The sequence below is a fragment of the Oryctolagus cuniculus genome, chromosome X, assembly GCF_964237555.1.
Source record: "Oryctolagus cuniculus chromosome X, mOryCun1.1, whole genome shotgun sequence".
NCBI classification, from domain to species: Eukaryota; Metazoa; Chordata; class Mammalia; order Lagomorpha; family Leporidae; genus Oryctolagus; species Oryctolagus cuniculus.
In genome coordinates this window covers 70,900,850-70,915,612 of record NC_091453.1, presented here as the reverse complement: position 1 = coordinate 70,915,612, position 14,763 = coordinate 70,900,850, and positions in this window count along the sequence as shown.

Below are 14,763 nucleotides of genomic sequence, written 5' to 3'. Positions count from 1 at the left end.
CTATATTTAAAACATGCACACACAGACAGAAACCTGTATTTCCTTATTTAGTAATAACATAAAAGGTATACTGTTCCAAGGTTGAGTAAAATACTTTTCTAACTTTTATTTCTTCTTTGTGCATATTCTAGCTCATTCTTTGTTTTATTTGGACCTCTGGGATAATCTAGAATATGGGCCCATAAGCATTATTTTTAAATATCATTTTCACATTTATTATTTTTGAAATCTCATTTTCAACAGTTATAGCCTATTCTATATTAATGTTCATCCAATTATATAGTTGATTTTAATATTCATTTCCAGTTATTATATACCATCTTATATCATAACTCTGTACTCATGAAGATATTTTCCTTACTCCACCAACTGATACACATCTTTGAGTAATTTTTTTTTTTTTTGTAATTGTTGTTTCATTGTTTTAGGACCAGTAGGACAAGTTGCCTACTTTCAAGCAGGAAAAGCAGAGCCAACTTTATTTGAAAATAATTCTACACGGGCTGGCGCCGTGGCTCACTTGGCTAATCCTCCGCCTTCGGCGCCGAAATCCCATGTGGGCGCTGGGTTCCAGTCCCGGTTGCTTCTCTTCCAGTCCAGCTCTCTGTTGTGGCCCGGGAGTGCAGTGGAGGATGGCTCAAGTGCTTGGGTGCCTGCACCTGCGTGGGAGACCAGGAGGAGGCGCCTGGCTCCTGGCTCCTGGCTCCTGGCTTCAGATCGGTGCAGCGCACAAGCTGTAGCGCCCATTTGGGGGGTGAACCAATGGAAGGAAGACCTTTCTCTTTGTCTGTCCCTCTCACTGTCTGTAACTCTACCTGTCAAATAAATAAATATTAAAAAAGAAAGAAAATAATTCTACACATCTTCTCTAACAGATACCTGCTGAGATGTTACAATGCATTAATTTCTATTTCACCTAACTTGAAACTTTGTAGAACAGTGAAGGACACTTCTTATAAAAGCTGCAAGGTGCTCACAGACCCCAGATATCTAGGACAAGAAATTATGAATGAAAAAATACAATAAATCAACTAAGACCCATAGAAAAGGCTAGGGTAAAAATAACAGGGTTATTAGGTCCTTCAAAAGTAACTATGTATATATGGGAATATAGAAAGCCACAGGCATGCCAAGGAAAGACACATTCTCAGAAAACATCTGAGATTACCTTAAAATTTAACACTGGATTCATTGATACACTCATAGCAAAACTGGCTAAGTGTTAAAGGGGGACCAGAGCCCAGCGACAACCCCGAAGTACAGGAGAGCTTCTGCTATTCAAGGATATCTCTTTCAAGAATTATGGGAAGAAATTGGATAATGGGTACTAAAAGGCAGTAGGGTGAAGTAACAGGTTCAGATGTTTTGCAGCACACTGGGGTGGCTCATTATAATGTATAATATTCAGTATACAGAGCTGAAATAGAGAATCTAGTAGGCTCCAAACACCAAGAAAAGTTAAAACACTGGAAAGGCTGGTTGAGTGGTGTGATAGATTTAAGCTATTTATTTGTGTTGAAAATTTTCATCATGTCCCTGAAAAAATGCAAGTGTCACATCTTAATCAAAAAATTTAAAAGAAAATTTAAAAAGTAACATAGTACACAACTTCTCTTTTGTTTCTTAAAATAAAATTGTAAGGATATTATGCTGTTGAGGGACCTAAAAAGACATTGAGAGGAATTTTCCCAGTATTTCTGTTGTTTGGTCTCCAAGTAGTACATACTGACATACGGCAACAATTTATTTTCTCTTGTTAAAGTGATAGTAATACAAATAGGACAGATTCAATGTAGTTCATATTCTAAGAATATGAATGGAAGTGTACAACTTTCATACAGCACAATAAGTAAAAAAGAAAACTTACAGAGATTCAAAAGAAGTTTGAAGTGGCAAAAGAAATAATCAGTAAACCAGAAGATAAGACAATTAGAACTAAGTTTGAGGATCAGAGAAAAATTAAATTAAGGAAGGTGAGGAGAGTCTAGGAAACGTCTGAGACATTAAGCAAATCAGAATGCATTATGGGAGTTCCAAAAAGAGAAGAAAGGACAGATAGATTAAAGGGCTGGGAAAATAATGAATTTTCACAAATTTGGTGAAAAACATGAATCTACAGACCCAAGAAGCTCAACAATTACTGAGAAGAATAAAGAAAGAGGCACATACTGAACCACCTTACAATCAAACTATCAAAATTCAAAGTCAAAGTGAGAACCTTGAAAGCAACAAAATAGAAGTAACTCACCTCCTACATTAATATCATCCTTTAATTTCTTATCAGACAGATTGGAGGCCAAAAGGCAATAAGATGATGTATTTAACATGTCAAATGAACACAACAATAACAAAAATATTCTTTCAAATGAGAAGTCTACGTCTGGCAAAACTGTCTGTCAAAAATAATGAATAAGTCAGCACATTCCAAGACAAACAAAATCTGAGTGAGTTCACTACTAGTATACCTACCCTACATGAATACTCAAGTAAATGCTTTAGGTTGATATGAAATGCTGTTAGACATTAACTTGAAGCCATATAAAGATTGTAAGGTAAAGGTAAATGCATAAGAAAACCTAAAATCCACTATTATAGTAATATTGTTTTATAACTACAGTTTTTGCTCCCACAAGAAATAAGAACAAATACATAAAATAATAATCTATGTTATTGGACACAATGTATCAAAACTTAATTTGAGATAGCAGTAACATACAAGGCAGTACAAAGATATATAAAATAGAGTTTTGTGATTGAAGTTCTTTTTAAATTTCTGTTTATTTTTGGTTTTGAAAGGTGTGTGTGTGTGTGTGTGTGTGTATATATATATATACTACAAAAGACACATCTTTCAAAATTATATAGAGAGGCAGACAGTGACAGAGAGTCAGAAACAGAGAGATCTCTTCCATCTGCTAGTTCACTTCCCAAACGCCCGTAAAGTCCAGGCTGGTACAGGCTGAAACCAGGAGCCAAGAACTCCCTCCAAATCTCCCATGTGGGTGCCATAGACCCAAGCACTTGTGTTATTTCTCATTGCCTGCCAGGGTGCATGTTAGCAGAAATCTGGAATCAGCTGTTCCACTTCTGATCCAGGTCTCTGCTATGGCCTGGGAAAGCAGTAGAAGATGGTCTAAGTACTTGGGCCTCTGCACACATGTGAGACACCTGGAAGAAGCTCCTGGCTTTTTGATTTGGATTGGCACAATGTTGGCCATTGCAGTAATCTGGGGAGTGAACTAGCAAATGGAAGACCTCTCTTTTATCATCTGCCTCTGTAATTCTGCATTTCAAATAAATAAATCTTTTTAAAAAAATGAGCTCCCAGATACATGAAACAAACATTGACAGAATTGAAGGCAAAAATAGAAAGTTCAGAAATAAAGTTGAAGTCTTTAATACCCCACTTTCAATAATGATAGAACAAAGAAACAAAACACCAATAAGAAAATGGTGAACCCCGACAATATATAAACTAATTAAACCTAACAGATATATACAGAAATGTCAACAAAGCAGACTACACATTTTTATGAAATGCTTTGTAGGATAAACCATATGTTAGACTACAAAACAAATCTTCTTAAATTAAAAATGATCATAGAGCATGTTTTCCAATCACAATGACACAAAACTATAATCAATAAGAGAAGAAGTACCAGGAAAACTCACAAACATGCAGAAATAACCAGCACATTTTTTTTTGAGGAAAATAGACATTTTTTTAACTTTTATTTAATGAATATAAATTTCCAAAGTACGGCTTATGGATTACAATGGCTTCCCCCCCATAACGTCCCTCCTACCCGCAACCCTCCCCTTTCCCACTCCCTCTCCCCTTCCATTCACATGAGGATTCATTTTCAATTCTCTTTATATACAGAAGATCAGTTTAGCATACATTAAGTAAAGATTTCAACAGTTTGCTCCCACACAGAAACATAAAGTGAAAAATAATAGATGATTTTTTAAATGATGATGAAATCAGATCAGACCTATTGTCATGTTTAATCCCAGTGAGAGTCAAGTTGGGAATTGCTAATTTCTTCTTTTTTTTTTTTTTTTTACAGAAGATCAGTTTAGCGTACATTAAGTAAAGATTTCAACAGTTTGCACCCCCATAGAAACACAAAGTGAAATATACTGTTTGAGTACTCATTATAGCATTAAGCCTCAATGTAGAGCACATTAAGGACAGAGATCCTACATGAGGAGTAAGTGCACAGTGACTCCTGTTGTTGACTTTACCAATTGACACTCCTGTTTATGGCATCAGTAATCTCCCTATGCACCAGTCATGAGTTTCCATGGCTATGGAAGCCCCTTGAGTACCAGCACATTATTTTAAAAATATATTAATTTATTTCTTTGAAAGACAGAGTTATAGAGAGTGAGACATACATACACACAGAGAGAGAGAATGAAAGGGAGGAAGAGAGAGAGAGAGAGAGAGAGAGAGAATTTTCCATTGGCAGATTCACTCACTCTCCAAAAGGCTGCAAGAGCCTTGGGATGGGGGGCAGGCTGAAGTCAGGAAACATGAACTCAATCTGGATCTCCCATATGGGTGTAGGGGCCCAAGCATTTGGGCTATGTTCTGCTACTTTTCCAGGCACATTAGCAGAGAGATGGATCACAAGTGAAATATCTGGGACTCAAACTGGCCCTCATACTGGATGATGGCCTCTCTGGAGGCAGCTTAACATGTTGTGCCACAATGCCAGCCCCAAAGAACATGCTCTTAAACTATCAGTGTATACAAGAGGAAATTAAAAAAAGAATTAGAAAATACCTGATCCAGCTAAAAATGAAAACACAAGACACTGAATTTAATGGCATGTGGCAAAAGCAAAATTTTACTTGTAATGGATACATTAAAAAACAAGTAAGATCTCAAACCAATGACTTCATGACAGAAGAGTAAACAATCCAAAGCTAAAAGGAGGAAGGAAATAAAGGGAAAAAGGTAGAGGTAAATAAAATAAACAATGAAAAGAACCATGGCATAAACTAACAAGATCAAAAGTATTTATTTGAAAAACATCAAAATTCAGACAAACTTCTAGCTAAACTGGCTTAAAAATTTTAATTCTTAATGTCAGAAATGAAAATGGGGACAGTACTACTGACTTCAGATAAAAAGGACTAAAGGAAAGTAATATAAATACTTTTATTTCAACTAATAAGACAACCAAAAGGAAAGAATAAGTTCCTAGAAACATACTTTCTACCAAATCTGAGACATGAAGAAATATAAGGACTCAAATAAACCTGTTACAAGTAAGGAAATTGTACATAAATCTCTCAATAAGAAAAGCCCAGAACCAAATGTTCACTGGAGAACTCCAGCAAACACTGAAAGTTTTGACACCAATCTTTGTCAAGCATTTTCGAAATATTGAAGAGAAAGAACACTTACCAATTCATTCCACAAGGCAATTATGACCCTGAAAAGAAACCAAGCAACAGAATCACAGGAAAAAAAACTATAGATCAATAACTGTTTATGAATATTAATGCAGTAATTCTCAGAAAAGCACTAGCAAGCTGAGATTGTTTCTTCAAAGAAAACAGAGAAATTTTATATTGACAAATTTGATGATTATGTCTTAGGTATCAATACACATGTAACAAAGGAACAATTGAGAAGCTGGATTTTACCCAAACTAAAAACTTCTGTGCACCAAAAGATACTATTTTTCAATTATAAAAAAGCAACCTACAGAATGAGAGAAATATTTGTAAATTATATATTTTGTAAGACATTAATAGACAGAATATAAAAGAATCCCTACAAATTAAAAAAAAAATCCAATTCAAAAATTTACAAAAAACTCCAATAAACAAATAGAAATTAGGCCAGTGGTTGCTATTAACTTTTCCATTAGAGGGATGTGGAGTAATTTAATGGTTACAGAGACTTCGGGATGGTGTTATATTATTATATTTTACCATAATATTAAAGAAATTAAGTCCATTGGCAAACAGCGGATGGAAGACCTCTCTCTCTCTCTCCCCCTCTCTCTTTTTTACTTTCATTCTCTGCTTCTGCAACTCTGCATTTCAAATAAATAAGTAAATCTTTAAAAAAACTAAATGACTATTATTACTGTATTTTCACCTGCATTGTGTCTTACTTTTTTTCAGTTGACAGGTATAAAAATATTCTAATTTTTGCCCCCAACTAATTAATTTTTAGATATATGTAGAATTCTCATTTACTCTGTATATTATTGATCCCACTAGGTTACTCAATTTCTACTGAACAAGTTGTATTTTTCCTATAAGAGCCATTCAAACAGTTCACTGAAAATCCATTTTATGAAAAATGTGCATGGATTTCAAAAATGTTTGTCCAAAGTAAATTCATACTAACATAATATTTCCGAACAGTATCTGCTTCAATATATTAAGGATTAGACATCAATTTAAAATCATTCTGCTAAAACTGAAGGAGGAACAAACAAAATTTACAGTGAAGTTTGGGGAAATCACAGATGAATGCTTAAAAGTTTGTGGGAACAATCTCCCTCCCAATCAAGAATTTAGAGATGGATAATTCATTTCAAGAAGGTACAAGGTGATGCTGAAAATGAAGTCCACAGCAGCGGACAACCTAGATCAATTTGTAAGAAAAAAAAATTTGTTTGTGCCCTAATTGAAAGATGATCAATGATTAACAGCAGAAACAATAGCATTATAGCAGTAGACATCTCAATTGGTTCAAATTGCGTAGTTATGAATGAAAAATTAAAGTTGAGCAAACTTTCTACTTAATGGGTCTCAAAACTGTTGTGCCTAGATCAGCTGCAGAAAAAAGTACATGTTTCAGTGGAAATGTTAAGCAAGAGAAGCAAAGATCCTGAAGCATTTCTTTGAAGACTGAAGCAAGAGATGAAACCTGGCTTTATCAGTACAATCTTGAAGACAAAGCATAACCACAGCAATGGCTATCAAAAGGTGGTGGCTGTTGAGTCAAAGTAACAGCATACTGGTAAAAAACAAAGGTCTTGGCAACAGTATTTAAGGATGTTTAAGAATGGTTATATTGGGACCAGCATTGTGGCATAGTGGATAAAGCCTGCAATGTAAGCACCCTATATGGTGCCAGTCCTTGTCCTAGCTCCCTGCTAATGGCCTAGGAAAGCAACAGAAGATGGTCCAAGTGCTTGGGCCTCTATACCCACCTGTGAGAGCTGGAAAAATTCCTGGCTCCTGGCTTGGGACTGGCCTAGTCCTTGATGTTGCGACCATCTGGAGATAAATACATCTTTTTAAAAAACTGCTAGTATTTGCTTATGACAATGTTTTGAGAAAGTTAGCTAAAGCTTTAGCAGAAAAATCCTAGACACTTCATCAGAGAGTTGTTTTTGACTATGATGATGTTCCTGCTCATTGCTTTCATCAATTTGACTAATTTTGATTGGAAATCACTGGGCATCCACTTTAGGGTCCCAACATTGCTTTTTTAGTACTCCATTTGCTTCCTAATCTAAAAAGAAAAAGAAAAAAACTTATAAGAGGCACCCATTTTTCTTCAATTAACAATGTAAACAAACAAAGGAAAAAAACTACATTGACCTCGTGAAATTACCAGGACCCTCAACTCTTTGGAGATGTGCTAAGTGGCTGATGTCATCACTTTAAAAAAAAAAAAAGATTTATTTTATTTATTGGAAAGGCGGGGGGGGGGGAGATCTTCCATCTGCTGGTTCACTCCCCAAATGGTCACAACGGCCAGGGTTGTGCCAGGCCGAAGCCAGGAGCTGGGAGCTTTTTCTAAATCTCGCATGTGGGTGCAGGGGCCCAAACATCTGGATCATACTCTGTTGTTTCCCCAGGTGCATTAGCAGGGAGCTGGATCAGAAGTGGAATAGCCAGTTCTTCAATCGGTGCATATAGGATGCTGGTACTGCAGGTGGGGGCTTTACGTGCTATACCACAACACCTGCCTGCATATCATCTCTTTAAAAAATGTCTTGAGGGGCCAGCGCTGTGGCGCAGTGGGTTAAAGCCCTGGCCTGAGGTACCAGCATCCCCTGTGGTTTTCTGTTTGAGTCCCAGCTGCTCCACTTCCCATCCGGCTGTCTGCTAATGGCCTAGGAAAACAGTGAAAGATGGCCCTTGTAGTGGAAGAAGAGCCCCCTTGGGCCCCTGTACCCAGTGAACCAGTGGATGGAAGACCTCTCTCTGTCTCTACCTCTCTCTCTAATTCTGCTTTTCAAATAAATAAAATAAATCTTTAAAAATTGTCTTGAGTTTGATAGGTCTTACCCTGAGAAAGTTTGCATTTCATATTTTTATGTTTCATTTTCATTGTTCAATGAACCTTCTGAAATCTGCTCAAATTGTTAAGCAACCACCATAAATATAAAGGAAGTTGTGAGACCACTTTTTCAAGTGGAAAGTACAAGAACCATCTCAAGTGATTCAGATTCAAAGTTTATATAAACCTTCCAATATTGAGATGGGAAAACGCTCAGGCCCATATATCGAGGCACTCCAACATTTTTTTCAGTTTTGAGGTATGCAAAAGTTGAGTTTAAACAGTTGATAAATGAATTGGACTATACAACCTCTTAGAAGACAACTTGACGTGCCTGAAAAAGTTTAACACAGTGCAAGCAAATGACCCAGCCATTCCATTCCTAGGGAAATGAAAGTATACTTTCACATTAAAAATTCTGAAAAAATATTTACTACACCATTATTCATAATATGCAAGAAGGGGTAAACAATGAGAATTTCTTTCAGCTGATGAATAGATAAAATGTACACTGTTCAACGAGTTTGGTTTGGAATAAATACCTGTGAAGCTATTATAATTATTAAGGCTATAAAATATGTCCACCACTTCCCAAAGTGCCTTTTTGGCATTTTATTAGTTATATTTTGTTTTATACTTAGAACATTTTATGTAAGATCTATTTTCCTAGTGATTTTTAGTATACAATGAAGTATTATTAGCTATACTCATTTTGCTGTATAGTAGATCTGCAGAACTAGCATCATTCATAACTTGAACTTTGGACATTTTAATTATCCCTTCATAATTTACCCCTTCTCTAGTTTCTGGAAACCACCATTCTATTCTCTGCATCTATTAATTTGACTATTTTTAAACTCAATCATATAGCATTTTCCAGTCTATTTCTGCCTAATTTTGCCTACTATAATGCCCTCCAGGTATATCCATTTGTTGCAAATATCAGAATTTCGTTCTATATTAGGAAATTTCCTTCTATATTAGGAAATTGCATGCATATATCACAATTTATCAATTCATCCATTGATTCACATTTACATATTCTCCATATATGAGCCTTTGTAAAAAATGCTACAATGAATATGGGGATGAAGATTTCTCTTTGTTGTAATGATTTAAATTCTTTTGGAGAGATATATACACACACATAAGTACATATATATATATACTCAAAAGTGAAATTTTTTGCTCAAGTGATAGTTATACTTTTACTGTCTCGAGGAACCTCCCTATTTTTTTTTCCTTTATGGATGAACAAATTCCAACCAACAATGTACAATGGTTTACTTTTCACCACATCCATGCAAACATTTGCTGTTTTACTTTTTGATAATGGCTATTTAAGTAAGTGTGGATATTTCACTGTGGTTTTGATTTGCATTTCCCTGATGATAAATGTGGTCTATTTGTATTTTTTTAAGATTTATTTATTTGAAAGGCTGAATGACTGTGAGAGATAGAAATAGATCTTCCATCTACTCATTTATTCAACAAATGGCTGCACAACCCTATTCATCTGCATGTGAATATCCAACTTCCCAATACCCCTTACTAAGTTATTATCCTTTCCTCCTTTGTATTCCTATTGCCCTTGTCTAAATGTAGTATAATGTCTCCAGCTTTGTTCTTCTTGCTCAAGACTGCTCTGTTTATTTGGGTCTTCTCTAGTTCCACATATATTTTACAATAAAGTGTTCTATTTCTGTAGAAAGGGCCATTGAGATTTTGGTAGTGGTTGCATTAAACTTGTAAATTTCTTCAGGTTGTATAGATATTTTTAATAATGTTACCTTTCAATTTCATAAATAAAGTATATCTTTTCATTCACTTTGTGTCTATTTGCTTTCAAATGTTTTGTATTTTCAGTGCACACATATTAGACTTCCCTGGTTAAATGTATGCCTGTGTATCATTTTTCTGACACTATTAAATGGAATTGTTACCTTAATTTCCTTTTCAAATAGGTTATTAGTGTACAGAAATGCAACTGACTTTATATATTGGTTTACTTTACTGCAAGTTTACTGAATTCATGTATTAGCTGTAGCAGGTTTTGAGAGAGTCTTTAGGGTTTGCAAAATATAAGATCATGTCATATCAAAATTGATAATTTTACTTCTTCCCTTCAGATTTGGAAACCTTTAATTTTTTTTAACCTGATGACTCTGGTTAGAATTCTAGTATTATGTTAAATAGAATAGATGAGGTCACCATCCTTACCTTGTTCCTATTGAGTATATTGTTAGCTGTAGGCATGCCATACATGGCCTTTTTTGGACTGAGATCCATTCCTTCTATACAAAATTGATTAAGAGTTTTTTTCATGAAAGGATATTGAATTTATAAAATTATTTTCATGGGTCTATTGATATGGTCATATGAATTTTATTCATCATTTTGTTAATGTGTTGTTTCAAATTTTTAATTTGCATATGTTGAGACATTCTTGCATTAAAAATCTAGATGCCACTTGATGAAGTTGTATAAACTTTTTTAATATTTTGCTGGATATAGTTCACTAATATCTTGCAAAGAATTTTTATGTCTATATACTTCAGTAATCTTGGCTTGTAACTTTATTTTCTTGAAGTGTCGCCTTTGGTATCAGAGTAAAGTTGAATTCATAGAATTATATTCATTGGATTCTTCCCTCTCCCAGAAGTTTTTGAAGAATTTGGGAAGGAGTGACATCAGTATATATTAAGTGTTTGATAGAATTCACCAGTGAAGCCATCTGGTCCTGGACTTTTTTTCTTGGGAGGTTTTTGATTGCTTAATCAATCTCCTTTCATAGTTCAGTTCTAGTAGATGGTATGTGTCCTAGGATTTACACATTTTTTGGGTACCCAATTTATTAGTATATTATTGTTTATAGTATTTATTTATAGTAGTTTATATTTCTCTGGTATCAGTTGTAATGCTTGCTCTTTCTCTTATAATTTTATTTGAGTCTCCCTTATTCATAGTCTTGCTAAAATTTTATAATTTCATTCATCATGAAAAATATTCTAGTTTTATTGGTTTTTTCCATTATTTTCTAGTCTCTACTTCATTTATTTCTGTTCTAATATTTATTATGTCCTTCTTTCTGCTAACTTTGGGCTTGTTTTTTTTTCTTTTTCTAGTTATTAGAGTTGTAAACTACTTTATTTCACATGCTTATGTTTTCTTAATGTAGCCATTTATTGCTATAAACTTCCCTCTTAGAGCATCTTTGCTACATTCAATAAGTTTTAGTGTGTTGTGATTTTATTTTTTTCTCAAGATATTTCTTTTAGTTTTATTTTAATTTTTCTTTGACCCATTGGCTGTTCGTGTATTGCTTAATTTGTATGTATTTGTGAGTTTTCCAGTCTTCCTCTTGCTATTGATTTCTAGTTTCACAGCATTGTTCTCAAAAACGATAATTGATATGATTTTAGCATTCTTTTTTTTTTTTTTTTGACAGGCAGAGTGGACAGTGAGAGAGAGAGACAGAGAGAGAAAGGTCTTCCTTTGCCGTTGGTTCACCCTCCAATGGCCGCCGCTGCAGCCGGCGCACCGCGCTGATCCGATGGCAGGAGCCAGGATCCAGGTGCTTTTCCTGGTCTCCCATGGGGTGCAGGGCCCAAGCACCTGGGCCATCCTCCACTGCACTCCCTGGCCATAGCAGAGGGCTGGCCTGGAAGAGGGGCAACCGGGACAGAATCCGGCGCCCCAACCGGGACTAGAACCCGGCGTGCCAGCGCCGCAAGGTGGAGGATTAGCCTATTGAGCCACGGCGCCGGCCTAGCATTCTTTTTTAAGATTTATTTTTTATTTATTTGAAAGACAGAGTTACAGAGGTAGAGACAGAAATTTGTTAAAACTTGTATTGTGACTTAACATATGGTATAATTCAGAGAATGTTCCAAATGTGATTGAGAATAATTTTTATTCCATTGCAGCTGGATGGAAGGTTATGTGTATATATGTTGAGTCCGTTTGGTCTATAGTATTGTTTAATTCCTCTGTTTCATGATTTATTTCCTTCTCAGTTATCTATCATTGCTTAAAATGAGGTATTAAGTTCCTCACCATAATTGTATTGTATATTTATCCTTTCAGTTATTTATTTTTATTTTTTTGACAGGCAGAGTGGACAGTGAGAGAGAGAGAAACAGAGAGAAAGCTCTTCCTTTGCCATTGGTTCACCCTCCAATGGCCGCCGCGGCCAGCCCGCTGCGGCCAGCGCACCGCGCTGATCCGATGGCAGGAGCCAGGTACTTATCCTGGTCTCCCATGGGGTGCAGGGCCCAAGCACTTGGGCCATCCTCCACTGCCCTCCCAGGCCACAGCAGAGAGCTGGCCTGGAAGAGGGGCAACCGGTACAGAATCCGGCGCCCTGACTGGGACTAGAACCTGGTGTGCCTGCGCCACAAGGCGGAGGATTAGCCTAGTGAGCTGCGGCGTCGGCCCTTTCAGTTATTTTAATATTTTCCTTATATATTTAGCTGCTCCAATGTTGGGTATACGCATATATAAATTGTCCTATCTTTATGAATTTACTCCTTTACCATTATGTCATGATTTGCTTGGATCTCTTTGGATTGTTTATTTAAAGTTTGTTGGGTCTGATGCTTACTTTTTGTTACAGGTTGCATGAAATATCTTTTTCCATTTCTTCACTTTTAGAATTATGTAATTTTCTTTTGTGTAAAGATTTTTTATTTGTTTATTTGAGAGGTAGCATTACAGACAGAGAAGGAGAGACAGAGAAAGGTCTTTCATGCACTGGTTCACTTCCCAAATGGCCGCAACATCCAGAGCTAGGCCTATCTAATGCCAGGAGCATCTTCTAGGTCTCCCACATGGGTGCAGGGGCCCAAGGACTTTTGCTTTTCCAGGCCATAGCAGAGAACTGGATCAGAGGAGGAGCAACAGAGATACAAACCAGCACCTATAGATAATCTTTCCAGGTTCTAGGAATTATTCCTTCCTCTTGCACCTTCATAGTTAGAAGTCATGAGGGGTCAGCATTGTGGTTGGCCCGCTAAACTTCACTGGGCTTTGTTGGTATTTATTAACCCTTCTTGCACCTTATAATTTCCTCTCTATTAATCTCCCTTCATTATACTGTTTGAAGTTGCCAACTGTCTTCTGCCAAGACCCTGAGTGACACATCAGTTTCCCTGTATTTATCCTAAGTTCTGGGATCTGCAGGTCCAAATTATGTTATTTGTTATCCAAATATGTAAGTGAGAAAGCTGGGAGACATCAATAATAAAACCCTTTGACATTCTTCATTGTACATATTCAGCTTGTAATTATTTTCTATAAATTTTGTACCAAAATATATTTTGATTTAATTGCTTTTTTTTTTTTGATCACTGACACTTTCCTGTTCCAACCTATTGTCATCTCTTGCTTGTAATACTGAAATGGCTTCTTAACAGATCTTGTTATTTTCCCTTTGTCTTACATTTTCCTCACTATTGTTAATCTTTTAAAAATACCGATTGTTTCCCACTCTTGGCCCTATTTAAAATATTTTAATCTTTTCCCGTTGCTGATAGTATAAAGTCATTTTTTAAACACAGCCTGCAGGATCCTGCAGGATCTGGTCTCTGTCCATTTTCCAACATCTTTTCATAAAATTTTCTTTACTCGATGTGTTTTAATCTCTCTTTCTTTCACTTTCTCCAACAGCTACACTCCTTCCTGCTTCAGAGACTTAGTTTCCACTTACTTGAGCCTAAAATGCTCTCCTTTAATTTTACCTAAATTATATTACTCATCCTTCAACTATCAGTTCAAATTCCAAATTCTCTTAAGACTTTATTGATAGTCTGGATTTGTGTCCCCTGTTATAAACACTTACAGACACTTTATATATTTTTCTTTATACGAAATTTGTAATTATTTGAAAAAGGAAACTTCTTTCTCCCCCAGAGATATGTGCTCAATAGGGCAGTGTCCCTGTTTTGCTCACAACTATACATGTCCCCAGTACCTAGCACAATACCTTCCAAATGAGAAATGAATGAATGACCATGTTCAAAGTGCTTGGATGGATAGCATGAAAAGGTGGCATAAGGTATTAAATCTAAAACAGTGCCTCACAGAACATCTCTTGGATATCTGACCACTTTTCTAATTGATAACAGATTCTAGGTTCTGAGTTATTGTAGAGATAATCAATGAACTGGTCTCTGTCAAATATCAATTTCTCACAGATTCTAGAGTCATGTTATCACTTAGTTATACTTTTAGTGGTTTTGAAGTTTTCTCTATATAAAAAAATTCATTAGTAGTAAATATTTTTAAAAAGATTTCACTTTGCAGTTTGCTAGCTTTATAACTGTCGTAAACTGCGACAATTAGGACTCTTATTTTTCCAGTTTTCTCAGCAATTTTTATCACCAGTTGGCTGGGTAATACATCCCACTGCATGAAGCTTCCATTAGAACAGTGCTCTTTTACGTGTGAAAATACTTCAAAAAGTTCATAGGAAAATTGAATTAAAAGATGATTTTATT